This window comes from Salvelinus sp. IW2-2015, unplaced genomic scaffold (genome assembly GCF_002910315.2).
Source record: "Salvelinus sp. IW2-2015 unplaced genomic scaffold, ASM291031v2 Un_scaffold516, whole genome shotgun sequence".
Classification (NCBI taxonomy): domain Eukaryota; kingdom Metazoa; phylum Chordata; class Actinopteri; order Salmoniformes; family Salmonidae; genus Salvelinus; species Salvelinus sp. IW2-2015.
The window spans coordinates 1,016,763-1,044,136 of NW_019942567.1; the positions used below are offsets into that span (position 1 = coordinate 1,016,763).

The 27,374-nt window shown below is 44.8% G+C and overlaps 1 long non-coding RNA gene across 1 annotated transcript; it reads left to right on the plus strand.

Moving 5' to 3' along the window:
• The first annotated feature begins 3,762 nt into the window (after positions 1–3,762).
• LOC112068448 (uncharacterized) lies at positions 3,763–27,374 on the plus strand. The gene is made up of 2 exons (XR_002893571.2): positions 3,763–4,818; positions 26,766–27,374. It is a non-coding gene; the product is annotated as an uncharacterized lncRNA (long non-coding RNA).

Sequence of the window (27,374 nt, forward strand, 5' to 3'; positions counted from 1 at the left end):
TTAGAGGGGGAACCGAACGGCCTGCCAACACCCCCAGTTTAGAGGGGAAACCGAACGGCCTGCCAACACCCCCAGTTTAAAGGGGAAACCGAACGGCCTGCCAACACCCCCAGTTTAGAGGGGAAACCGAAACGGCCGGACATCTCCCGCCAGTTAAGAGGGGATAACCGAACGGCCGGACAATCTCCCCCAGTTTAGAGGGGAAACCGAACGGCCTGCCAACTACCCCCAGGTTAGAGGGGAAACCGAACGGCCTGCCAACAACCCCCAGTTTAGAGGGGAAACCGAACGGCCTGCCAACACCACCCAGTTTAGAGGGGAAGACCGAACAGGCCTTGCCAACACCCCATTTTAGGGGGAAACCGAACGGCCTGCCAACAACCCAGTTTTAGAGGGGAAACCGAACGGCCCTGCCAACACCCCCAGTTTAGAGGGGAAACCGAACGGCCTGCCAACTCCCCCAGTTTAGAGGGAAACCGAACGGCCTGCCAACAGCACATAGCTGAGGGTCCATTTTGTGTTCAGGCTACTTTACCTCTGTGGTCCAGGCTAATTTACCTCTGTAGGACAGGCACCAGCTGCTTCCCAAGGCTTCTCCACCTTGACACATATACATACAGTATTGTTTAGCTGCATCTGAAAYGACACCCTATTCCCTATGGACCCTGGTCAAAAGAAGTGCACTATATAGGCGATAGGGTGCCATTCCGTACACAGCCCCTGCCATGTTTTTGACTTCGACCCCCAGGGCATTCAAGACCGTGCAGTATGCTGTCCATTACCATTACCAAAACTAATAGTCATACTCCTCCATTTAAGCTTCGACCTCTATTCCGACATCTCTTTTCCCTCTCTTTTTTCATCACCAGACTTTGGCTGTGATGAGAGAGCTTTCTCTCCCAGATTAAAAAGTGGCTGGAGTGGAGTGAGTGTTGAGTGTGTGGGGATCTGTAGACTGTATCCATTGCTTTTCTCCTGCCACCTGGTAACACAGAAAARGCATTAATCTCTTAGGCCATTTCAAACGCCAGCTAAAGTAATGTTCACCCGGAACAGCTTCACCGCATCTAAGGGAGGAGAGAAAAAGACAAGAAAATCAGAGGAAACATTTTTGTGTCTGCTCTCCACTCTGCAGTTTGTCTCCATGGTCACGGGCTATGCCTGTGACTGTCCTTTAGAGATGGTTTATTGGCTTTTCGTCCTACGGTATAACCTTATTATTCTTGCTGCTCTCCAAGCTTGTTGTCATGAGCACAGAGTCTAAAAATGCAGCCAGCAATCAACAAATACATCCAAACCCTTCACCAAATACACAGCCACACGCCAATCCACCCATGCATACACTCTTATAGAGAGTGTGTATTCAGACATTTATAGATGGAATCAAACTCAATTCAGTCTTTCAAATTAACCTAGTCACAAAGGTAAACATTTGCAGTAGAAGAGCTCTCGGATTGCAAGTATTAAAAGTTCAGTTCAAAAAACCCTTGTCGTCTTTGAGTTAATCTAACAATTCTTTCTAAATGGGTACAGCGCACACATTTTGGGGCAAAACTTCAAAAACGGGGGATGAGACAAGGTGGGACAACATGACACAATTAGAGAACAAATGTATACTGAACAAAAATATAAATAATTTCAACGATTTTACTGAGTTACAGTCATATAAGGAACTCAGTCAATTGAAATAAATAAATTAGGCCCTAAACTATGGATTTCATATAACTGGGCAGGGGCGCTGCCATAGGTGGGCCTGGGAAGGCATAGGCCCACCCACTGGGGAGCCAGGCCCAGCCAATCTAAATGTGTTTTTGCCCACAAAAGGGCTTTATTACAGACAGAAATACTCCTCAGTTTCATCAGCTGTCAGGGTGAGTTGTCTCCGACGATCCCGCAGGTGAAGAACCCGGATGTGGAGGTCCTGGGCTGGTGTGATGGTCTGCGGCTGTGTGGCCAGTTGGACGTACTACCAAATTCTCTAAAACGCCATTGGAGGCAGCTTAAAGTAGAGAAATGAACATTCAATTCTCTGGCAACAGCTCTGGGGGACATTCCTGCAGTCGGCATGCCACTCTCCCTCAAAACTTGAGACATCTGTGGCATTGTGTTGTGTGACAAAACTGCACATTTTAGAGTGGCCTTTTGTTGTCCCCAGCACAAGGTGCACATGTGTAATGATCATGCTGTTTAATCAGGTTCTTGATATGCCACACCTGTCAGGTGGATCAATTATCTTGGCAAAGGAGAAATTCTCACAAACAGGGATGTTAACAAATTTGTGCACAACATTTGAGAGAAATACGCTTTTTGCGWGTATGGAAAGTTTCTGGGATCTTTTATTTCACCTCATGAAACAAGGGACTGACACTTTACRTGTTGCGTTTATATTTTTGTTCAGTATATATCAGAACGTAAATGAGAAGTGTTTTGTGCCAGGACCTCTGAATGCTGTGTAATCAGATTCAGCTCAGCTCACACAGCGCAGAGATAGCAGTGTGTTGAAATGGATTCTTAATGATGGACACATCACAGAACTAGTGCCCAACCGTACTGTGTTCCTGTGACAGCCCACCATGATACACACACACACACACCACACACACACAACCACACACACACACACACACACACACCACACACACACAGCACACACACACTACACACACACACACACACACACACACACACACACACAACACAAACACTTCTCCCAGGAGCTCTGGAGAAACGGAGATTGCCTATTTAAGGTGGAAATCAATATCCTTTCTTTTCCCATCTCTCCCCTCCCTCTCCTCCGCCTCCTTCTCCTCCTCCTGTCCTTTCAATTCCCTGACCCTCTCCCTCCATCTCTCTGTATCTTTCTTCCTCTTTCTCCAAAGACACATCTACCCCACAAGAGACTCTTCATCAGTACTGGGGCTGGCACACACACAGAGAAACACACACATAAACTGAACAACACACACCAAGCCAAGGTCTGAGAGAGAACACACTGCATCCGCTCAGAAACACTCTTGTGATCATAGAAACTATGAACAGATTGCAATGCCATATACACACTAACGTAAACAGGTTTGATCAAAAAAAAATCATGCACCTATACACACAGACACACGCACACTGCTCATATCATGTCAGGGTCTTATCCCCCAGCTCCTCTCTCTCTCTCCCTAAGCGTAGCCACTCCTGTCCATACCTAGCAGAGGCCCATAGTGCCACCTAATCTGCAGTGGGCCAGGGCTACAGGGCTGGGACTGGGGGGACAGGGCAGTGGGTGGACGGCCRCACACCTCTTTATTTGGGCCCGCTAAAAATACCCAGGGAGATTGGGCAGGATACAGGGGGCTGGGTGCAGGGGCTTGGGAAAGGTGGAGTGGCTGGAAAGGTCTRGTGTGGTGTATGGTGGGCTGGGATGGGCTGGGGTAGGATGGCTCTGGAACGCCAGAGTGAGGAGTCAAGGGTGATGACAGGAAGAGAACAGAAAAGGAAAAGAGGAGGGGGAGTGGAGGAGGACAGGGTAGAGTAGTCAATCGACAGAGAGATGGATTGGAACAGCCTCCCCCCAGCCATTCCACCCTGTACATCCCACTCACCCACCCCCTTTTGTCGGGACGCTCAGCACTTGACAGGCTATTTTTTGCCACGCTTCACTAAATAAGGCCAGGCAGCGTCGGGGTGCAGGCGGGCCGGTCAGGGGGGCGCATGTCTGCTGTTCCTACCTGGGTATATAAGCCCCTGGACGGTGGGGGGTTACTCTGATCACGCTGCCCTTCCGTTCTCTCCCAGAGTTTGTCCGTCTCGATCTGAAGTCCACCTTTCCACTTTTCATTTCAAAATCAATGCTTATGTCTTCATCCACTCCTCCAGAGCATCGTCAGCTGACAGGGTATTGCTTTAGAAATGTTTTGCTTACTTTCTCTCTTCTCAACCCTTTTGCTTCTGAAGTCTCCCTGTGATGGGATCGACACATTCATTTTTTTGTATCCGTACTTTGGAGGTTGATACAGGCCCTGCGTTGCGGTGACCTCAGGATGTGTGGCGCTGTGGAATATGGGGGGTCAGTGTCGAAAAGGAGATGTGGGGAAATGACGGACAGCTGAGAGGTTAGAAAGGAAAATGTAATCTCTTCAATGCGCCGTTGAGGCAAAACATTTCTTTCTTTTTCTTTCTTTCTTTTTTCTTTCTTTCTTTCTTTCTTTCTTTCTTTCTTTCTTTCTTTCTTTCTTTCTTTCTTTCTTTCTTTCTTTCTTTCTTTCTTTCTTGCACTTATCCTGTCATCTATTGTGTCTCCTCTGCTTTCCTCACTCACTCTCTGGCGCTCTCTCACTCACTCAGTCAGTCTTTCTCTTTCTCTCTCCCTCTCTCTCCCTTCCTCTGTCCCTCTTCTCAATTTGTCCTTCAGCTCTGTCAGCGCACAGTCCACATTCTCTGATCCCTCTATTGCAGTTTCATTAAGCTTCCTCAGTCAAACTTTGCATGGTTAGGTGGGGAGGGATGGGCAGCCGTGAGTTTGACGCATTTGAACRCCACATCATCAGGTTATAAAAAAAATCCTCTTATAAGAAAGGTTCAAGTCTTTTGATTTTATATAGGTCTTTTTCTTAGTACCTGCCATTGGTTCTTTTTGGTATTTTTTTCCTCCTCTCATCCTCTTCCTCCCATCCGGTGTGAGAAAAGCAGCATCTCCCATGACCCTCCTCTCCTCTCTGCATCCCTAAACTCTCCGTCGCTGATTCAGCTCCCAGGAAACAGACAGACACTCTGCCTGCAGCAGCCACACCACACGGGCCGCCGCCCCGCCAGATCACCCTCATACCGGTACGTGCTCTATGTGTGTGTGTGCATTCAACATACTGTATGCGTATGTCTATACTGTCTCTGTCTGTACATGCGTAATGTGTATGCATGTGTGGGTGCATTCTGTGTCAGTCTGACAGCTCGGCTGTCTTCTCAGTGCAGTTGTTTCTGACTGTTGCTCCGACAGGGCACGGAGCACTGAGCTGCTGTCCATTCCATCGTCCTCCTCTTGTCAAAGTTRCTTTAGTGTTATAGCAGAAAGGGTATAGCTGTAATGTGTGAACCCCAGTGGATGACTGCCATGCTTTCTTAAGAGAGTGGGGAAGAGGGAGTATTTTATATCTCTACAAGGTCGACGGTTATCTGAAACATTTTATATAAACTAGCATGCTTAATTCTTTGCCTTTAGTTCACTTATAGTACATTCATTTACTTCACTGTGGTTGAATTTGTTCAAATTAGCTATCATTATTGCTGGGGGTTTTCTCTTCTTCTGAAGGACACCCATGCAGTTTGGAATTTATTTAATAAATTAAGTTAAACTTATTCACGCAATTATTTTCAATGGCTTTACTTTTTCTTGTTTTATCTAACATCCTAGCATTCACACTTCCACTGCAATAACTTCACTCTTTCCGCATCACAGCACATTAGGAGTCATTTGTTTACACGGTCATGGATACGACTGCTTGATGGACTACTTGTGACTATGTCTGTGGTTTGAAGGAGACAGGTGTGAGGTTTTAGCGGTTGAAAGTGGAATGATCCTGGCACTGCGGGGTTAAATGACACCAAGTGAATGTGAGCGAGGGCAGTCATGGGACCGGAATATCACAGCAGGCCCTAATGGACTATCTATAGACAGGACAGACGCATGTGTCACTCTCAGGAGAGGAGCGAGAGTAGGGAGAGATAGATAGAGAGAGAGGAGGAGAAGGCGGTGAAGATGGGAGCAAGGTTCCAATCTAGGCAGACGTGTGTTTGACTCGGCTGATTTTACTCTAAATCTAATGGTGCCAGAAACCAGATATCAGACACCAGATACCAGCAGGGGAATCAGTGGTGGTCAGCTGTCTGTCAAGCACCAGAGTGTGAGAGGTTCACAGTGACTCCTGGTCTGGTACTGAGGGAGATTGGGTGACCCAGGTGCTGCTGGAGAGACAGGCTGTTGCTGGTTGTGATACATATACAAGCAGCTGTTTGAAAGGATTCTGACCTGCTGACACTCTCTAAATGGGTTGGGTTCGAATCTCTACCTTGCCTTGTAGAACAAGATGCAGCTGTCCAACAAATATTCAATGAGGTTGATTTCAGGATTCATTTGAATACTTGGACAGATGGACCTGCTTCTGGGAGACCTTGTCCAGATGTTTAGGGGCTTGAATACACAACGCTCTTCCATTCATCTGTGTTTTGACTGGTGAGCCCTCTTCAACCCTGGCAGGAGGTGTAGTGGGAAGGGTTGAGACTGGGTTTAATGCCTGGTAATGGAGTGAATACAGGACAGGGTGTGTGGATGGTGTAGGGATGTAGAAGCTGCCTTCCCTCTGTTACTATCCCAGTCCCAGGCGATAGTGATTTACACAAACCTGCCTTCCATGGTGGATGGTGGTGGGAACAGGGGAGGAAGAGAGGGATGGTGGTGGGAACAGGGGAGGAAGAGAGAGAAGGGGAAAGAAGCACTGTGATTTATGATGGAGACTTTTAGTTTAATTACTGGGAGGGCTTGGCTGATGTATGCAGCAGTCCTGTAGAAGCACAGGTCCTGCCATGGAGAGACAGGAGCACGGAGACTCTGACAACACTGCGCAACCAGCACTTTCATACATACAGCAGATAACTGTATACAAATGCACATGCACACAGTATTTGTCTCTGGGGAATTCTATGCTTATGAGGTGAAGTACAGTGGATACATTATGCATGTGTGTGTAACACAATGTCAATGTAGGCTGCCCCTGTCTGTTTCTCTTTATCCTCCCCTCCTCCCCCTCCTCCTCCTCCTGCTCCTGCTCCTCCTGCTCCTCCTSCTCCTSCTCCTCCTCCTCCTCCTCCTGCTCCTCCTCCTCACTCTCACGCCCATTGTCGCATTTGTGTCGCATATCCACTTACTTCTAAGAACATTGTAGATGGTGAGTTAACCCACTCACTATCGCTTCCTATTTATTTCTGTCAGTACGTTTCGCTCTCCAGATAGTTCCTGTTTAGCCACTTAGTGTGAAAGAGTTGATAAAGTTGTACACATATTTCATTACAACATTTTCCTTAAATTAACTAAGGTAAAATAATCTGCTGAATGAGACAGTGCATTCAAACTCCCTAAAACATTGCCCATAGCTTCCTACCATCCCAGGCTTCAGTCATCCATGTCATGTTAGGTGAATAGATAATGTCTTGTTCTCAGAGCCCCGTGATGCTCCTCCTCTGAGCGACCTCTAGGAGGGGGCTGTAATTATTTGTCATGGCTAATGGCCGCCGCTCACAAGTAAAGACGCTGGCAGTGTGGCCCCTGCYGTGGTGAAGGAGAGCATTGCATGTCGGGTCGTAAGTCACCCGCGGTGGCGGCTGCTGCTTGTTATGGCACCTCGTTTCCACCAGAAACAGCACAGGGACTTCCTTCCTTCTCTCTCTCCCTCTCTCTCTAGCCTTGTTTCTCATGTTGTCACTGATCAGGGTGTTTTCAAACATTCTGCACGAAGGCCAACTGGTCTGTAGGGAAATTCAGGCAGAGCACTGGCTGTTCACTGTACTGTGTGTGTGTGTGTCTGATACACACACACCACACACACACACACACACCACACACACACACACCACACACACACACACACACCACACACACACACACACACACACACACACACACACACACACACACACACACACACACACACACACACACACACACACACACACACACACACACACACACACACAGCTCACACACGGGTTCATAAACACACATACCGCAAACGTGCACACACACTTCTTCACCTACAGCTCCCCGCCAATAGGATTACTTAACACCCCTCTCAGAGCCTTCTTAGAAGACTGACGTTAGCAGGGGTTCAATGTATTAAAAGCACAAGTCAGCCTTTGTGCATTTGCCTATAGATGGGTATTGTCTAAAGGGACAGGGGGTGGAGGGCTTTTCGATCAGGGAGAGAGCTAATGGGAGGGGCAGGGGGCTCAGGTGAATGGGGTTTCTAGGTGAAGGGCACTCTCTCACACACCCAACACACATGCGTACGTGCATGCACACGCAAACGCACACACACATTGTACTGAGCAGACACACAAAAAGCACACATTTTCACAAATGCGGAAAAATCACATACTTATACAGTAATGTCATATATTCGGTAGTGTTCCCTAGAAATCCCTGAGTCTGCCCACCCCAAACCTGACCATAATAGCCTGCCATTCAATCTCATCACTGTCTGCTCATCCTGCCGGGACCACATTGTTACCGGAGCTTTAGAGATCAGAAAGAGAGACAGGGGGAGAGGCCGAGGGAAAGAGAGAGGAGGGGAGGCCGAGGGAAAGAGAGAGGAGGGAGAGGCAGAGGGAAGAGAGAGGAGGGAGGACAGAGGGAGGAGAGAGGAGGGAGAGGCAGAGGGAAGGAGAGAGAAGGGGAGAGACAGAGGGAAGGAGAGAGGAGGGGGAGAGGCAGAGGGAAGAGAGAGGAGGGGGAGCACAGATACACAGATACAAAGGACAGGAGTGGGCAGTGTTAAGTATAGGCCTTATATCATAGAGAGAGAGAAAGTCATGGACGTGTGGCACTGAGAGAGAGAAGAGAGGGGAGGGGGCGTGGAGAGCAGTACCTGAAAAGGTGTAGACCAGTGGGACAAGAGGAGCTGCATTGGACTAAAAGTTTGTTTGTGGAGATAGAGAGAGGAAGAGAGGGGAGTGAGGGGAAATCGAGGGGGTTGTTAGAGAGAGTGAGGGCGAGAGTGTGTGTGTGGCTGTGTGTGAGAGAGCGAGCAGAGAGACTGGAGAGGCAGCCCTGGGCCAACTGGATAAGAGGGAAGAAAAACAGGGGATGCACTTCCTCCTCATCTTCATTCTTTCTCTCCTTTATTGTTTCACTCCTCTTTGGTGCATTGGCCCGTCTGAAGCCGGGGAGACTACCTGACAGCTATCCGCTAGGTAAGCGCTAGATCTCCCTCTCTCTTCCTCCCCCTCTCTCCCCTTCTCTCTCCCTCTCTCTCTTTCTCCTCCGCTGCAGCTGCACCTCTAAGCGTGACACTCAAGGTGAATCGTGTGCCGTTCTGCGTAGCCTGTGTAAGAAACTGCTCCTTATGTCAAACTAGCACAAGTTGTACTCGGCAGACATTGCAACATTTATTTATGGCAATGCAGGTTTTTGTGAGAGAAAATTWAATTGAAAATCATGGTAATGTAAATATGAATTATTTCCTTATTGACATTAAAAATACAGTACAGCCGTATGGAAGTGGGGGATGATAAGACAGATGGTAGTTGATTATTTTTCCTTGCGATGGGACAGTTTGAGAGGTTTATCCGTGAAAAATGAGGTGTAAAATAGCACAAGGCGAAAGTCTTAATGGTGTGACCAGATAAGTAATAGAACCTCATAACGGGACAAAACGGTGGTGGCTGTGTTGTGTGAGTGCCTTTCCAATATCTCTAACACTGCTCATTTATTGATTGAACTGAAACAAGTAGATTTGTTCATGTACACCACGGACTGTCAGATTCACACGAATCAATGACTTTGGGATTTCAGTGTAGGGGTGGTGGAGAGGGGAGGCTATTCTTCTCTCCTACTGGGACCCTTGTGGTGGGGAAGGGGGGCCGTCATGCAGGTGGGGTCGGCCTGGGACCCCGATTCAACATTTTTGCTCCTCTGGCGAGAGAGGAGAGAAGGTGGAGCGAAACCAATGCGCAAAAAGGACCATTACCTGCTTGGGCAACATACTTCTTTATATGCCCATATGAACAAGAGCAACTATGGAATGTAAAGAAGTATGTATCCCAGGTAGGGGACAAACGCAGCGCATTTGGACACAGACAAACCAGTCGAACAAGAAAAGGTTTAAATATGTAGAATTAACTAATTGACCAAGATTTAACATAATTGACTCAACAGAACCACGACCATTTATTACAGAGACCCCTGACCTTAGAAAGAGCCTGAATACTGTCTATATTTCACCTGTGTGTGTACATTCTGTTCGTGTGTGTGCTCTTGTTTTATGTTTTTATGTGCGTGTGTTCTTGTGTGTTCCTGTGTGTGTATCTGTGGATGTGTGTATCTGTGGATGTGTGTATCTGTGGGAGTATTTAAAGAGAAGGCATACGCAGTTTTCCGTTCCGTTCTGGTTCGGTCGAGTCCAATCCAACACGTACTGCAGAGAAGCATACAGGAGGAGCAGCGAATCAGTCAGCACTTTTCACCTGCTCTGAATAGATTTTAGGATATTATTCATCCCATTCATTTCTACCTTTCTAAAAAGAAACAGCTGTATGTCATACTTCAATGGTCACAGAATACTTTTTTGGCCCTTTGATTTTTTTAAAGGTTTTTTAAAAAAGGGATCAGAACTGGTTTGTGTGTTGGGCGATAGCAACTCACACAGACAGCAGTTTACAGTAAATGGTGCAGTGAACAAATGCTTACTAATGGATACCATGGGCTTCAGGAGCAGGCCAGAGAGAGGAAGGAGCTAAGACTGGGACTAAGACGCTGTAGCTCTAACACCAGATGATTGACTGTCTGTCTGATGATTGCGCATGGTCATAATGTCCGTCTGAGTTTGGCTGTAAGTAATTACACTGGTTTGGGCATAGTGGAGTCACTTGGCCTGGTTTGGAAGGACGGAAGAAACCTCTGCTTTTTTTTAATACTGTTACCTGTGTTTTGAGCCGGGTCTGTTCTTTAAGCCTGTTTTGGGTACAGTTACCGTGCAGAACCTTATCTGGGTGTAGTTATAATCATTTAGCTGATGATCACTCTTGCACAAAGCTACAGATACGAGTTGGTCAGAGATCTTTCAACTTCTAAAAGGACAGTAACCATTGCTGCCCCAAAGTGTTAGGAACCAGAGAGGTCACTGATTGCTCACTGGTCTGTACAGMGAGATACGTCTACCCAGCCTACAGAGACAATCTGGATCTGAAATGCATGAAACGACACATCAGAGGTGACCTGACTGCACGCTCTCTGAGAGGTCAGTGAGTGTAGAGGATGTGTGTGTGATGATGGGGTGGGCATGGTGTCTTTATTATGGCCTGCTGAAGGTGGATTTGTAAGGAACAGAGGGAAAGGTTGCCCTACAGACAGAGAATGATTCGAGGGAAGTGTCTGTATGGTCAGCGGTAGTATGGTCAGAGACAGAGAGGGGAGGGACAGACCGAGTGGGGGCTGGGAGCGAGAGAGAGAGAGAGAGAGAATGGCAAGCGAGGGAGAGATAGAGAAAGAGAGCGCTGGAGGGGGAGAGGTGCGGCGGCGGGAATAGCGGTGAGCAGGCGAGGCAGGGCTCGATTGATGATGGTGTTCCGGGCAGGGGGGTTAGGGGGGGTATATTGTTCTGTCATTTGCCTGTGTCAGCAGGTGGAAGCGCTCATCAGGACATTAAATATGCAACAATGCTGACTGCGGCACCGTGCTGAGACAGCCAAAGCCAGCTGACTGGGGGGCCCACTAAACCAGCGCCGCCGCCTGACCCACACATCACAGCCTCCCGTCAACCTGCCTGCCTGCCTGGCTGGCTGTCCGAATGGACAACCCTGTCTGGGGCTCCACAAAGGGGAGGGCAATAGGATACAGTTAAGTGTAACATTGAAAATGATGACCGGAAATACAGTACTGACTGAAGAATGCGAGCTGGTATAATACAGGCCAAAGGTGTAATGTTATGTGGTGTAATTGTGTTACATACCAATATGGCCCAATATGTCAGTGTGGTGCTATGGTGTAAATGAGTATGGCGCGTTATGATAAGTAAAGTGGTGTATCTGGGTGTCAGGAAGAGGGGACTGGGGGGGGGGGGGGGGGGGGGGGGGGGGGGKGGGGGGGGGTTTATTGTGTGGGAGCTTTAATCTGTTCGCAGTAGTGTCCTGTGCTGTGCTGTGCGAGGGTGTACACTACAGTACACTGCAGTTCAGTACACTGTAGTACACTACACTACAGTACACTACAGTTCAGTACACCATAGTACACTACACTACACTAGAGTACACTACAGTACACTACACTACATTGTGTGTGATATCATGTGAGTGTAAGAGTTTAGTGCAAGCCTAGCAGTGTACTGGGTAATGTACAGTCAGGTCAAAAAGTATTGGCACCTTTGATAAAATAAATAATACAAATACAGAGCTATATATATATATATATATATATATATATATATATAGTATGATTTTATATATCTATATATATAGTATGATTGAAACAATTGCTCAGATATATATTTTTTGAACAATGTGTCAAGATTATTGGCACTTCTGTTTTCAATACTTAGTATTTGTACTATTTATTTTACACAGTCTCTTTCGCTCATCTTTTTGAAGGGTGCCAATCATTTGGGACTTGACTGTATGTGTCTCCTCGCCTCGCCTCAACACAAAGACACAGACAGGACAACTCTATTGTACTGTATATTACTCTATTGTACTGTATATTACTCTATTGTACTGTATATTACTCTATAGTTCCAGAACTATAGCTCAAACAGAACAACTATCTATCTGTAGGCTGGAAAACAACTTCAAGTCCTCAGGTTACAGGGAATGCCTACTATTGACATCACAAACAAACACTCTATCAATTTGGTTGTTATTTGTTATATCGTTCTCAGTGTATATTTTTCCGTAATGTACACATTATCTAGGGCTGGACTTTCTATAGTGAGATCATGGACATTGATATTCTATTGCTCCTAGCACCAGTGCAGCAGTCTTGTCTATGTGGCAGATTTAAGAGGGAGAGGCCACGACCTATCCCAAAATGCATTGCCACTAACGACCCTCAATCAGTCAATAAAATGTTAATTGATAAGATATCCTCGGCGATAAAGCTAAAACAGAGTATTCCAGAATGACTCGGAGAAAGACTGCACATTGTCTCTGAATATACGAACAATCCGAAATGTGGCTACCTTGTGACAACAAAGTAGCAAAAGAGTAATGGCGAAAGACATACAGTACTTCAAACAGTCCTGAAAAAAATATGCTTAGTTAATTACTCAATTACCATAGTGCTGAACCTTGTGACCTCTCCATAATTTATTTACATCTTTGAAAAGTCAATTAGTCAATCGGCCATTACACGGCTGTTGACGAGAGACTGCGGGACGTCTGATCTGATCTAAGCACAATCAAAGTATTGATCAGCGAGAAGACACAGGCTGCATCTAAGAAAATGAATATGAAGATTTTTCACKCAGGTGCAATTACAATATTACTCAAACGAAGCTCTATTAAAACACCCAGCGTGAATCCTCTTATGTGGGCCATCCATACCATCCAGTTGTATCCTGGCAGGGTCAGGTGCTCAGGCCTCTCTGTTGCTCCAGACTAGCCCCTCGTTTCCCCTCCCCATTCCCCGGGCCGTGCCCATCRGCCTGAACACTAGAACAGGGATCAATGCTGAAAGAGGTTTGTTTCAATCAATTAAACAGACAAGTGCCTGCATTAATTTCCAATAACCCCATCCAAACCCTGCACAACTCTCTTTGTCTGCAGAAACACAGGAACTGTAGAATAGTCCAGGCGCTCTCCATTTTACATGGATACATAATGAATAACTGCATCGCTAAAATCACAGCTGGACTCCACAGCGTAAATTATTTKAAATCATAAAAACATTTTTTTTCTCRAAGTACAATTTAGGCTGACATTTTCATTGTGTTTTTGTAATAATTAATGCAACATGGAACAAATCAAATGGAACAATGTGGATAGAAAACCGTTTTACTGATTATAATTGCGATAGGCTATAGTTTTGCATGTTTATGTGAAGAAGGTCTACACAGCATTATCATAGAAGCGTATAGTCCAAGTCCCCAGAATTGCCAGCTGCTTGAACTGATGTTCAGTCCAGACCCTGGCCATTAGTTCACAATATGAACTGGCCATGCTTACTGGAAATTAACACGTGGGCTAATTTAAATTCAGCGGAGCTGTAAAGGAGGAGGAAGTAATTAAAGGAACAAGGGCACTCTGATGGAAGCATCCTCTTGTCAATGTCGGCCGCGAAAATGTCTACTGCTCTACTGTTTCCTCGCCACACACACACACACCAACGCGCAAACACACACACACACACATATGCGCACACAAGTGTATGCGCACACACGCACGCACACACATTTGTGCGCCAGAACAATTACTACATTGCAGAGGTTTATAGTTGTCGTAATATTATCGTTACACAGATCCTCTGTTTATAAGGTCATAACATTTATAGCTTATGCTGTAATAATATGGTAATTATAGATGGGAAAGAATGACTATATTTTATCATAATGATAACCCAAGGTAACTAGGATTATACAATTGCAAATTAAATGTTTCCCAAAAGTCATTATGTTCCAGAACTGACTTTACTTGATATTTTAACTTCAAACAATGTTTTGTTATGAAGTGTCAAAATAAATGATGACACGGTCATATGCTAGGTCTTTTTCTCATTCATAAACCTCACCATCCTCTGCAACATAGGGCTATGTAAAATAGCACTGCCAAAGGGGAATAGTATTTCTCAGAGGCAATATAAGATTCAACAATGTGCCTGGACACCTTTATTATACTATCTATGGTTGTAACAAAATAGAGCCAGAATATAGCCAGAACATAACCAGAACATAGCCAGAACATAGCCAGAACATAACCAGAACATAGCCAGAACATAGCCAGAACATAGCCAGAACATAACCAGAACATAACCAGAACATAACCAGAACACAGCCAGAACATAGCCAGAACATAGCCAGAACATAACCAGAACATAGCCAGAACATAGCCAGAACACAGCCAGAACATAACCAGAACATAACCAGAACATAGCCAGAACATAACCAAAACATAGCCAGAACATAGCCAGAACATAGCCAGAACATAGCCAGAACATAGCCAGAACATAGCCAGAACATAACCAGAACATAGCCAGAATATAGCCAGAACATAGCCAGAACATAGCCAGAATATAGCCAGAATATAGCCAGAACATAACCAGAACATAGCCAGAACATAACCAGAATATAGCCAGAACATAGCCAGAACATAACCAGAACATAGCCAGAACATAGCCAGAACATAGCCAGAACATAGCCAGAACATAGCCAGAACATTGCCAGAATAAAACGTAAGAATATAAATGAATGGCAAAAGCAGGACAAGGGCAACCTAACCTACTTCAAGCGGAACCTAGCACAGTTGTGTTTGAGTGTATGTACACTTTCACTTAGTGTTTGCTTGTTCTTGTGATTGTGTGTTTCAGGATATGTGTGTGCAACTGTACGCGCACATGCTTGTGCACGCATGATGTGTGTGGGTTTTCTATGTGTGTGTGTGGCCTAGCGTATCGTCCTGCTGGTCCCCTATAAGCGGGGTGTAATTGGGAGCAGCAGCAGTGTGTGTAGCGCTGCAGACAGGGTGTCAGGCCAGCTGTGGAGCAAGAGAAGAGGAGGAGAGGAGGAGTGGCAGGTGAGAGGAGGAGACACGGCGGGCACAGAGGAGGACCGGAGTAGCAAGTATCCCAGATTAAACAATGCTTTAAGTGAACATACATCTCAGGGTGAGAGGAGTGCGACGCCAGGGAGAGTTAGCGTTACACTGCCACAGCAAGCTGGAACAGCTAAGAACTGGGACTGCTGGAGAGAAACAGTGAAAGAGAGAAACGGGAGAAAGAAGGTAGAAAGAGAGCAGGGAGAGGAGAGGAAGAGAGGGAATTGGAGAGGGACGGGTGAAAATGTAAAAGATGGGGATGAGAGAGAAGGAGGAAACGAGTGAACAAGAGAGGAGAGGGAGTTGGAAAGAAGCCAGGGCAGTGTGTGAGAGAGAGAGAGCCAGCGGACTGAAAATGAGTCCCTAAAACACATAAAGAGTTATGTCTTCTGAGCTGTTCCAGCAGCCGCTGGGTGGTTTGAAATAATTGCTCCTCTTTTCGCGAGAAAACTATTACAATGTCATGGTCAGATTATTATCTGTAATGGTAGGAATGTAAAGTGGTAGAATGTGCATGGGCTCAGTGTTATTAGCAGCAGCAGCAGTAGTAACAGTGGGCGTAGTATTAACATGAGTGGGAAGGAGAGCAGTTTGAGTTATTTGCATGATTACTGTCCGGACCCTACTGATCTGCCTGTGGCCTGCTGGCCAGCCGGACAGACAGACAGCCAGGCTGAGGGGCTCATTAGTGGGGAAATACAGAGATTGTGTGGCTCTGTAATGGGAGCAATAGGGAACACCGGTCTAGAGCAGAGCCGAGCAGCAAGCCAAGTGCCCAAGGTCCCTGAAGGACACTTGAAGGTAAGGGGAAGGACTGTAGGGTAGGAGAGAAACCAGAGAGCAGAGCTAGGAGGAATAGAGGGGAAAACATGAACTCACACAGGATGGGTTAAATTAGAGACCCTCGAGAGTACTGCAGTGGTGCATGTGCCAATAGAAATCTTGGGATAATGTGTATTTGTGTTTGCTTCAATTATGTATATTGTGGGWGAAGGTTTATAAAGTTAGGTCACCCACAGACTTTTTTTTGTGGAACGTTTGAGAACCAAACCTATAATTCAATCAAATATTTTTCAGTTACACTCAAACAGATTGAAAGTTGTTGGTCTTGATCTGTCAATACGTAGCTAACGCAACATCGGACTTAATCTTCTCCCCTCATTTATACGCATACCTTACCTCGATAAGAACTATTCTCAAGTGTCTGACTTCTTTCTTCGCCTTATCATGCAGTACTCTGTCTCAAGGCAACCCAGAATTGCTGATTTGAATCACCTTGCCTCCCCTCTCTCTTATGTACAGCGTTAGAAGACAAGGGGAGATTAAATGAAATAGATTCAAATCTATTCGATGGCCTTAACTGGGTTCATCCTCTATTGCCTTTTGTTTCTGGGTGACACCAGTTAAACACAGCACATTTAATACAACCTCTTTCTCTTTAGAGAGACGTGCAGGGGACTGTTGGGCTGACAAAGGGCTGTCCGACTCTCACAACAGAGAGCGTGTCAGCCAGCATATTCTTCCGCCTGAGCTCCTTTCTGAGTTTAACTGCATTGGATTTTTGTTTGGCGGCAGAGTGTATATCAAGCACTGCTTTGTGAGCCTGCCGGTGATGGTGATGAAAGCATGGCTAAAATATCTAAGTGGTCGTACTTCGTTAAGGGAGGGGTGGGAGCGATGGTGGGAGAGGTGAGGGGGGGGGGGCTGGAGGGGGCAGTAGGATCGTGCATGTGGTAAGAATCAGTCTGCATAAGGTAAGCATAGGGAGAGAGGGAGAGGGAGAGGGAGAGAGAGAGAGAGATGTGAAGATGGGTCTGCTCTGCTGCAGTTTGGCAGCCAGTTGTAATGCGTATGTATGACATCATTCTCTGACAAAGTGTGAGAACGTCATCAAATCAAAGGTGGTTTTCTGTTAAATGTAGAGTACAGACGTCTGATGCTTTTACGGAATTCCAGTAGTCCTTCACCTCCACATTCATTTTTTTTATGTCACTGCCMTGTCTGTCTCTCTCTGGCTTTCTCTCTTTGTGCTGGTGAGTTAAGAGCCTGACCCGGGTACTGCTATCATGGTTATTAGGAGTTGAGTGGATCCATTACTTCCTCTGCTCTGCTGTGTCTGAGTGGCAAGGGGAAAGGCAGCCTTCCGCTGGGGTTAACCAGGGCGAGTCCCAGACCCGGCCATCGTCCCGGCCTCAGAACAGCGGTGACGACGCAGCCCGAGATTTGCCTTTAACGGCACCGTCTGTCCCTCTCCCTGAGCCGTAAATAATTTTACTGCAAGAAGGTGCAGGTTAAAATCAGCCGCGCCGCAAAAGAGAGGCTCAGCACTCATCTCAGACTGTCAAGGCCAACAAGACAAATGGCGTGYCCAAGAGTAAACTGCTTTTAAGCAAATATATAGCCCAATAACTGCATGTACTTTATTTTTGTTGTTTTTAAGCGTCTTTGAGATTATCTGTATGATGAAAAGCTCTAAGTAAAATAAATATTTTTTATTTATTTTTTAAGCAGCATTACATTGACCCTAGCAGGCTTAAAATAAATGCCTGAAACTAGATCCCCTACATACTGGTCTTGACGAGAAGGAAAACAACTGKAGGGGGAGGTTCTCTTCTGCACTGTTCAACCAATCCARTAAATGTGGAGGAGGAGTTAAGATGGAGCGTCATCTTGTTAACTTAACTAAGCGGTAGTCACATCGAAGGCTTTCTCTCCATTTCGGTTGCAGAGGCTACATTGACCCAGAACTGAGAGGCTTTTTAAGTCCCAACCCAGTCACACACAGGATGCGCAGGAGAAGAGAAATAATCAAACCCAATTTACATCTGGTGGCTCTATGCAAAGACACACAGAAAGAGATAAAGAGGGCAAGGAAATAATTAAATATATCATCTAAATTGCTATTGATTCTTTAAAGGGTGTCGCCGTTAGATTAAAAGGTTAAGAAATAAAACCGCTTTGAGGATTAAATCATTCCGATGTAAAATCAAGACTGAGGAATTAAACAAGGCGATAATCACAGAGTATCCCTCTCACAGAGTAGAGCTTTAATTATGTCATATAAAGTCGTTAGACACAGTCAGGAAAGGATTCTGCGTATCAACAAACTATGGAACAATATAGAACATGTCTGTTGTGTAAACTAGGCCTACGGAGTGTAAACTATACAGTACAGACGCAAGGTCAGTCAGGTTTTCTGTCATTTTTTATCTTTGTGAGGGAAGAGAAGCCGGCCGGCCTGGGAGGATAAAGGATCCTGTTACAATACCGACTCCTTCCCTGATCAACAAATCAGGAAAGGGAATAGTGCTGAGTCAGGGCCCGGGTGCTGCTCTGCTCACGTCCGAATGCAGGGGAGAGGAGCCAGCACACCACCGCACTGCACTGCAGCAGCACTCCCACCTCTCTCTCCCCTGACACCAGGGGACCTCAGCTGGGGAGACCACCAAACTACTAACCCTAGGCTTCAATAGCTGGGTAGGCCTTGGGCTCAACCCTCGCTCTAAGAACAGGGAACTGTGACCACATCTAGTCATTCCAATAGTCCCTATCCTCCAGTGTACATTCTTAGAAAAAAAGGGTTCCAAAAGGGTTCTGCATCTGTCCCCATAGGAGAACCCTTTTTGGTTCCATGTAGAACCGTTTTTGGTTCCAGGTAGAACTATTTTGGGTTCTACATGGAACCCAAAAGGGTTCTACCTGGAAACAAAATAGGTTAGTACAAGAGTTCGGCTATGGGGACAGCCGAAGAACCCTTTCTGGTTCTAGAAAGCACMATTTTTTCTAAGAGTGTAGTGTTGCTCACACACAACACAACACATCCCCAATTCTTCCGTTTAAGTAGATAATTAGTAGAAGTAAATAAAGGCTGTGTAGATAAAGTTTACGGTCTGAGCAGAGGTCAAGCGGTTTCATTACTGGGAGTGAATTAGCCTCATTAACCAGAGGACTGATTGACATCTTCCACAGAACCTGCTGTCACGGGCCTTCCATTAACAATGACTGGGGCACAGCACAGTGTACCACAGTGTACAACACTGACATGGACCAGCGGGAAAAAACATACGGTCACACTCACATCTCGCGTTTCTGCTGAGCTGTCTCCCACAGGCTCTACCTCTAGGGTAGTGAACTCATACCTTTTTTTGTGTGGATGAATGGATGATTGCCATGATTTTACATGAGTGATTTTTTTCTGTCACAAGGTACTGTTGATATTTTATACTGCTGTACATCTGTGAGTTTGTGTTACTTGTGTTTGGCTGGTCCAGACCGGCATCCCCAAGGCCCCGCTCTGTTCAATGGCAGAGGTGTAAAGTACTAAAGTAAAAATACTTTAAACTACTACTTAAGTAGTTTTTGGGGGTATCTGTACTTTACTTTACTATATATATTGTTGACAACATTTACTTTTATTCCACTACATTCATAAAGAAAATATGTACTGTTTACACAATACATTTTCCCTGACACCCAAAAGTACTAATTACAGTTTGACCTCTTAGCAGGACAGKAAAATGGTCCAATTCACACACTTATCAAGAGAACATCCGTGGTCATGCCTACTTCCTCTGATCTGATACTTAAGTATATTTAAAACCAAATACTTTTAGACATTAATATTTTAATGGGTGACTTTCATTAAATGTTCTATTACTCAAGTAGGCCGTCATTATAAATAAGAATATGTTCTTAACTGACTTGCCTAGTTATATAAAGGTTACATTAAAACATTTTTTTTACAAAAAATGACAATTGGTCACTGAATCTGTGGTGGCACTAGAGGGCAGAGAGTAAGAGCAGCACGGGGCCTTGCACAATGTGGACGTGACAAGAAGTGATGTGTTTTGATGGTCCCTGGTCTTTGGGCCCACTAGCCCTTCAGACCAGAGGGGAGGTAGAGGTGTAGTGTGTCAGACAGCAAGCCAGCTGTCTGAGAGCCAATCAGAGGCCACTTGTCCAGATAAGGAGAGAGAGAGAGCCGAGTGAAATGGTTGACGGGAACAGAGGGGCAGAGAGAGAGAGAGAGAGAGAGAGAGAGAGAGCGAGAGAGGAGTGATAAAGAGAGACCAAGAGAGCAAGAGAGCAAGAGCACAAGAGAGAGTGACGGACAGACCATTCTGTGCATCTAAAATAAAAGTGAAGATAATATTGAAGCAAAGTGACAGGCTGTGCAGTGGGACAGGGTTCAGAGTGTCAGACCCTCTTTAGGGCTATACATAGTCTCATCAGCAGTTGCCCCTTACACCACCTGTACACAGTTCCCTCCTACCCCTCCCTACCCTTCCCTCCAGGGTCCAGCTGTCCCAAACCCTGATCCCTCCTTCCCATCTCCAATATAAGGGCAGGAATGCAGGGCCGAGCAGGTTCCCAGAATAGACACAAGCATCCAGTCTGACTAAAAGCAGCCAGACTGATAGAGGGCACACCGCACGCACGCACGCACGCACGCACGCACGCACACACACACACACACACACACACTCTCCCCCTGATTCCTCACAAAAGTATGCATATAGGCGCTGCATACGCACACGTACAGTACAGTTGCCTACACACACACACCCATACGTCTCAAGACCAGCACGCCTTCTAAGCCTGTCTATTTGCGTGTTACAATTTGCATTTGAGTAGAGGAGGTGTTGAGAGGTGAGCATTTGGCTCGACTACTAATTACAATTTATGCCTGGAGAATATGACACCTCTAATATCATCACTTTACTGTCCACTTTCTAAGGAACAGCCAAAGGACATCACCCGGCTGCCACACAATCAATCAATCTCATCACCTTTACCTGGAGAAGTACAGATGACTTTATAAATACCTGTCTATATGAGCTAAACGGATGTGTGTTTTTAAGGGGGAAAACATATGGAGGGAAAGATTTTAACGAGAAGCAGGAAAGTGTAACAGAGGGATTGTGTCTCTAATCTATAGAAAGCCCTTGTGTGAAAAGGATTTCATGCAAAGCAATTTTCTCCTCTTAACTCAAGTACACCCAGAATACACTCCCTTGGTCGAAATCACACCCACCCACGCACAAACGGCCACACACACACACACAACACACACACACACACACACACACACACACACACAACACCCACACACACACACACACACACACACACATACCTCACAAATGACAGGCTACTTTGACACTGACAAACTGAGTATCTGAGATCAATAAAAACGACCTTGTCTTCAATCCATCAATAGCCTAGACCTAGGTGTGTGGAGACACACAAATTGTACAATATGAGTCGGAAAATATAGTCCTAAAAAGCTTTCCAGTTTCACTGACTCACCACCCAATGATGCTCAGCTCACTCACCTGCGATGGCCGATGCGCTCGTACCAAAAGCTTCTCTCTCTCTTGTTTTATTTGGTAAAACAACGCTGTTCRCTCATTAGGCCTATTTGGAAGTTGATAACTTGGTAGCCTACAGACAGATTAGTCTTCTATTTTCAGCAAGATCCATTTGATTGCCAACCTGTATTTTTCCCGCGATTGTATTTGAAATATTGCGAAAGGTCTGTTTTGGCTGCTTGCTGTTCATTGACAGATTTTCCGCGCGTAGGCATGCCTCGTGATTGGGCTACACACAGCTAGGCAAACAAATAAATAATATAATAATATTGATCATCTGTGCCTAAATTATAGGCCTACTCCTTGTGTAGTATTCGAAATTATTTCCTTTATTTCAACAACAAAAAAGAGAGCAGTAATTCTATAACTTTGGCAAATATATTTCAATTTATCAGGGGTGCTGCGATTCAGGGCAGTCATTCATTTTGATTCCGGTCTGAGTAGACACCTGATTCAGATCCGATTCAATCAGTTCCGGCCCCCGGAAGAGGGCCGCTTCTGGGCCGATTCCTCATTGCTAGCTGGGGCGGCACCTCCAGACTCCTTCGCGCGGGTATGATTCTATAAGAAAATAAATGATGAAGTGCAACGCTGGAGAGATGAGAGTTGTAAACTCATGTCTATCAGAGTAGAGAGAGAGAGATATCACAGAAAGTGAATCTCATTCTAGTTCTGTGCGATATACTGGCGCGCTTATCTCTCTCACCACAGCAATGGCCACGCGTTAGTCTATATAGGCTACAATGTTGCGCAAATCATAAACCCGGGCCTGCCCAACACGAATCAATTATCAGGCACGTTTCCACTTTACGTTGTTTAGAGGGCAGCCAGGAGAATTACAGAGGAGTCAACTTGAATTAGCCTAACTCTGATTGCTTTTATTATCATTTTTACATCACAAACAGTGACAATTATTTTTCATGCCACGAGAGGTACCGGATCCTGGAAAATGGATTCCTTAACGAAACACTCCAAAACAGAGTTGCAGGGATACCGCTCAAATTAAGCACTGCTAGTATCCCTCGATCATGTTTAGTACTTACTATAGAATGTTGTAGTATACTGTAGAATACTACAGTAAATACTACAGTATTACCTGCAAAAAAAAGCACTGTAGTAAATACTACAGTAATATCCGAAAAAACACTCCAGTTGCCAAAAATACTACACTTTTTTTAACATTCCCCCACCTCCTATCTCAATTTGTGCCACACAAATTGACAAATCAAAAAAAAGAAGACAAATCTACATGCCAAGTGTAGACCATATTGTATTCCCTAAAGGGCAGAAGTGCTACCTAACTACAGATTATGGAAAATATGCTATTTTAGTATTTCTCCGGTAGGTTTCCTGAAGGAGAAAGCCTCCATTTCTATGTCAAAGACAATCAAACAAAAACACTATAGTAAATATTACAGTAATGTCTTCAAAAACACGACAGTAAATACTACAGTATAGTACAGTCCACTAAAAACACTACGTTAATTAGTATAGTAAAGTTAGAAAAAACACTACAGTGAATACTATAGTATTTAACCATAGTTATTTTACTACATTATTGAACTGTAAATACAACAGTAAACTATATTGTACTACAGGAAAAACTAATTTGGTCCGCAAAAACAGTACAGTGAATACTATAGTAAAGTCAGCAAAAACACTACAGTGAATATAGTATTAATAGTATTTATACCATAGTATACAATAGTAGTTTTTTATGTGGGCACATTCTGCAGTGCTGTACGGTGCGGTAGAGATATAACAAAAGCAACTCGGGGACAGGTAGAATTCAGGCCATACCTCAGTGTCCTTCCCCGTGTGTTACTCCTCTCCTCGGTTGTCACTAGTTACTACAGCCACAAAGTCATAAACACACATATTTAAACAATTTATCTTCTTAAAATTTGATTTTAAACCTAACCCTAACCCTAACCACACTGCAAACCTTATGTCGAACCCTAACCTTAACTTAAGACCAAAAATCACATTTTTGTTTTAATTCATTTTTACCATATAGCCACTTTTGACTTTGTGTTTGTGCTATCTAGTGGAAACTCCTGCTCCTCTCCTCTTCTCCTCTCTCCTCTTCTCCTCTCCTCTCTTCTCCTCTCCCAGCCAAGGAAGTGTCTCCCTCATCAATTCACCGGGCTCTCAGGTGACAAGTTTGTGTTGCTCTTTAGCTCGCCCGCCTGTTTTTTAATCATTCCATTTTTTATTTGAGTTGTGTGTTGCAGTTCGTGTCGCTGTTGTTATCTTCACGTGGGGACAGCTGGGGAACAGTGTTGACATCTTAATCGGCCTGTTAAAGTCCTGTTCTGCAGAAGCCTAACCAAGCCCTGGTAGCAATAGGTGCAGTAYATGTTGTAGTCACATTCACATCCGGGTTAGCACTTTGAGGTGTCAGTGAGTTACAGTGCGACAAGGTGTACCACTTTGTTCAGCATTTATCATGAAATTATTTAGATGTTACTTCCTGGTTTTGAACGTGACCTGGTTTTGAACGTTAGAGGTCATATCTGAGGATGTAGAGTAACTACTGATGTTGGTGATACTGGGATAGGAGCCCAGCTGTGTGTATGTGTGAGTCTGAATGTGACTATGTGTATTCATGCATGCATGTTAATACTTATATATGAGTGTGCATCCCATACTATGTCCGCAAGATACTGTACCTACATATCTCCCTGTGGACAAGCATCCGAGAGAAAGGGAGAGAAGGAGCGGGAAGATTTAAAGGCTGCATTTAGACAGGCAGCCCAATTCTGATATTTGTTCCACTACTTGGTCTTTTGACCAATCACATCAGATCTTTTCGCATCAGCTCTTTTTCAGAGCTGATCTGATTGGTCAAAAGACCAATTAGTGAAAAAAGATCAAAACTAGGCTGTCTGTCTAAATGTAGCCTTAGAAACACACATTGGGGAGACTGAGCAGTATGCTGAACAGTATGCTGCATTTGTAGCTACATTGGCTTTCTGATGAGGTGAGAGATAGACTAGGGCTTGGTGAAGTGGTCAAGGTATAAGGAGGAAAGATGTCAAGAGGAATGATAGTACAGGACTAAATATCATGATAATGTTATCCTCCGAAACTTGGTCATTAAAAACACTTTTACTATCAATGGCTCGTTTTGTGGAGCCAGGAGTCTGTTGCGGGTGTGAAGTGGTTTACTTCCTAATAGATAAATGATCAGCTAAAGCTAATTGAACAAGGATATGAGTGAGTTGCACCAAAGGCAAGCAGCACACAGTTAGCGGGTGGCTGAGTACACTGGGGCTGGTTATACACTGAGGGCCAACATCGCCCTGAAGGAGAAATGATAGATCACACAATAAAGAAATGAAGGTACAAAAGATGTGGTAGTTAGGGAGGGAGAGGTAGACATAGAGAACAAGAAAGTAGACACAAGAAAGGATGGAGATGGAGGGAGAAGGAGTAAATGTGAGAGAGCGAGAGAGAGATAGAGGAGGGAGAGAGAGCGGGGATATGGGGAGAGAGAGGGAGGGAGGGGAGAGTGAGGAAGAGAAGGGGAGAAAGTTGTGGAGAGAACGAGGGGAGAGGGAAACAGAGAGAAAGAGAGGGGGATTGAGAGAGATGCTCTGTAGAGGTCAATGGGAGTTAATTCTTGAGGTGTTGAATCCTGGAGGTTCATTAGCAGTATTGACAGACCTGTGATAAATGAATTGTTTTCTCAAGTTTGTCTGCAGTTTATATTTACTCACCTCCTGTTTTCTCTTACATGCTAAAAAAAGTGAGGGTTCCTCAAAGGTTCTATGTGGAACCCTACTGACCAAAATAACTATTTGAGCCCTTCAATTGTTCTTTGCAGTTTAAAAAGGGTTCTTTCCTCTTTTAGTGATMATTATTAGAATATTTTGGTGCGTGGTGTGCTCACAGCTCTTTTTGTGCAACCGTGAGTGAGGGTCATGTGGTCTTGTGTCAATTGAGAAAGATTGACTAAGTCAGTAGTTTTCAATTCTCTCCTCAGGGTCCCCAAGCTGTTACAGAGCTAGCACACCTGATTCAACTATAATAAAACCTATAGAATTGTAACAATATAATATAGCTATTAAACCAGAAAAAAAAGAGTATGGTTCTACAAAGAACCTTTGAGATAAAGGTTMTTTATGTTCTTTATGAAACCATTCTCCATAAAGGTTCTAGAGGGAAAAAAAGGAATTTAAAAAATCATAAAAACCATAAAAATGGGATTTAACCCTAGCGCAACCCTTTTTGGTGCTATACCCCTGGGCACACGTTTTGKTTTTTGCCTTAGCACTACACAGCTGATTCAAATAACCAACTCATCATCAAGCTTTGATTATTTGAATCAGCTGTGTAGTGCTAGGGCTAAAACAAAAATGTGCACCAAGGGAGGCCCCAGGACCAACTCTTTTAATGGTTCTTTATAGATCCTTTGGAAAGGGTTCTTTATAGCACCATAGAGGTTTCATTTAGAACCTTATTAGCATGGTTCTTATAGAACCTTAAAAAAAAAGTTTCCAAATAGCACCAAAAAGGGTTCTGCTATGGTTACAATGGTTACAATGGTTACAATGGTTACAAGCCAAACAACCCTTATTTGGCACTTTACAGAAGCATTTGTTTTTTGTGTGTAGGGCCCCACTCCAATCTCCTTTGTTCTCTTCCTCCTCCTCACCTCCTCCTCCTCTCCTTTTCTCTGCTCTGTAACTGCCATAGTTATTTTCTCTGTTCCCTCCTACCCTCTTGTTACTCCATGCAGGCCTAGGAATTCATACAATGGCATCGTTTTCTCCAATATCAGTTCTTTGTCTGAGTGCTTTCTATGTGGATGTGCATTTGATCATAGAAATTCCACAACAACATGTGTCTGTCAATGAGCTCATCCTCTCCTCCTTTCTGTGACCTCTCATCCAGGACTCTGAAGCTGTCCCACCTCCTCAGACCATACTGTAGGACTTCACACCAAAAATGCTTTGCTAAAGCTGGTAAAATGGAACCAAATCAACTGTTCAATGGATTTGGTCCCCTTCAACCAGCTGTAGCTGTGCATTGATCACTCCGGATCACTGAAGAGTGGGACAAAGAATGGCTGACAGACACACCAAGACTCCATCTCTCACTGACCTGAGAACAGGGCTCACCAGAGGGAATCTGGCAGAGACACTGTGTCAGGAATGGACACACTGATCCAGGAGCAGAAAAGCCCAACTGAACCTTCAGACCACAACTGGGTAGGCTGCAAGTAGGAATGAATCTTTTGTACACCAGAAGGGATATAGATTTTTTTGCAATAAAAAATAGTCCAGGTAATTACTTATTTAGTGAGTCAGCGTTTTTGTCATAACTATGTATTGTAATGTTTTACAGTCGATGTTGTTGCTATCCTTTGTAACTGACTGTACTGGAAGGGAAAGGAGAAGGGGGATGTGGGGTTGGTAAATAAGTGAAGCAACGGTTGTCTCTCTCTCTTTGACTCTTAATGCAGACGTCTGATCAATAAAAACCCATCCTGAAGTCCATAAA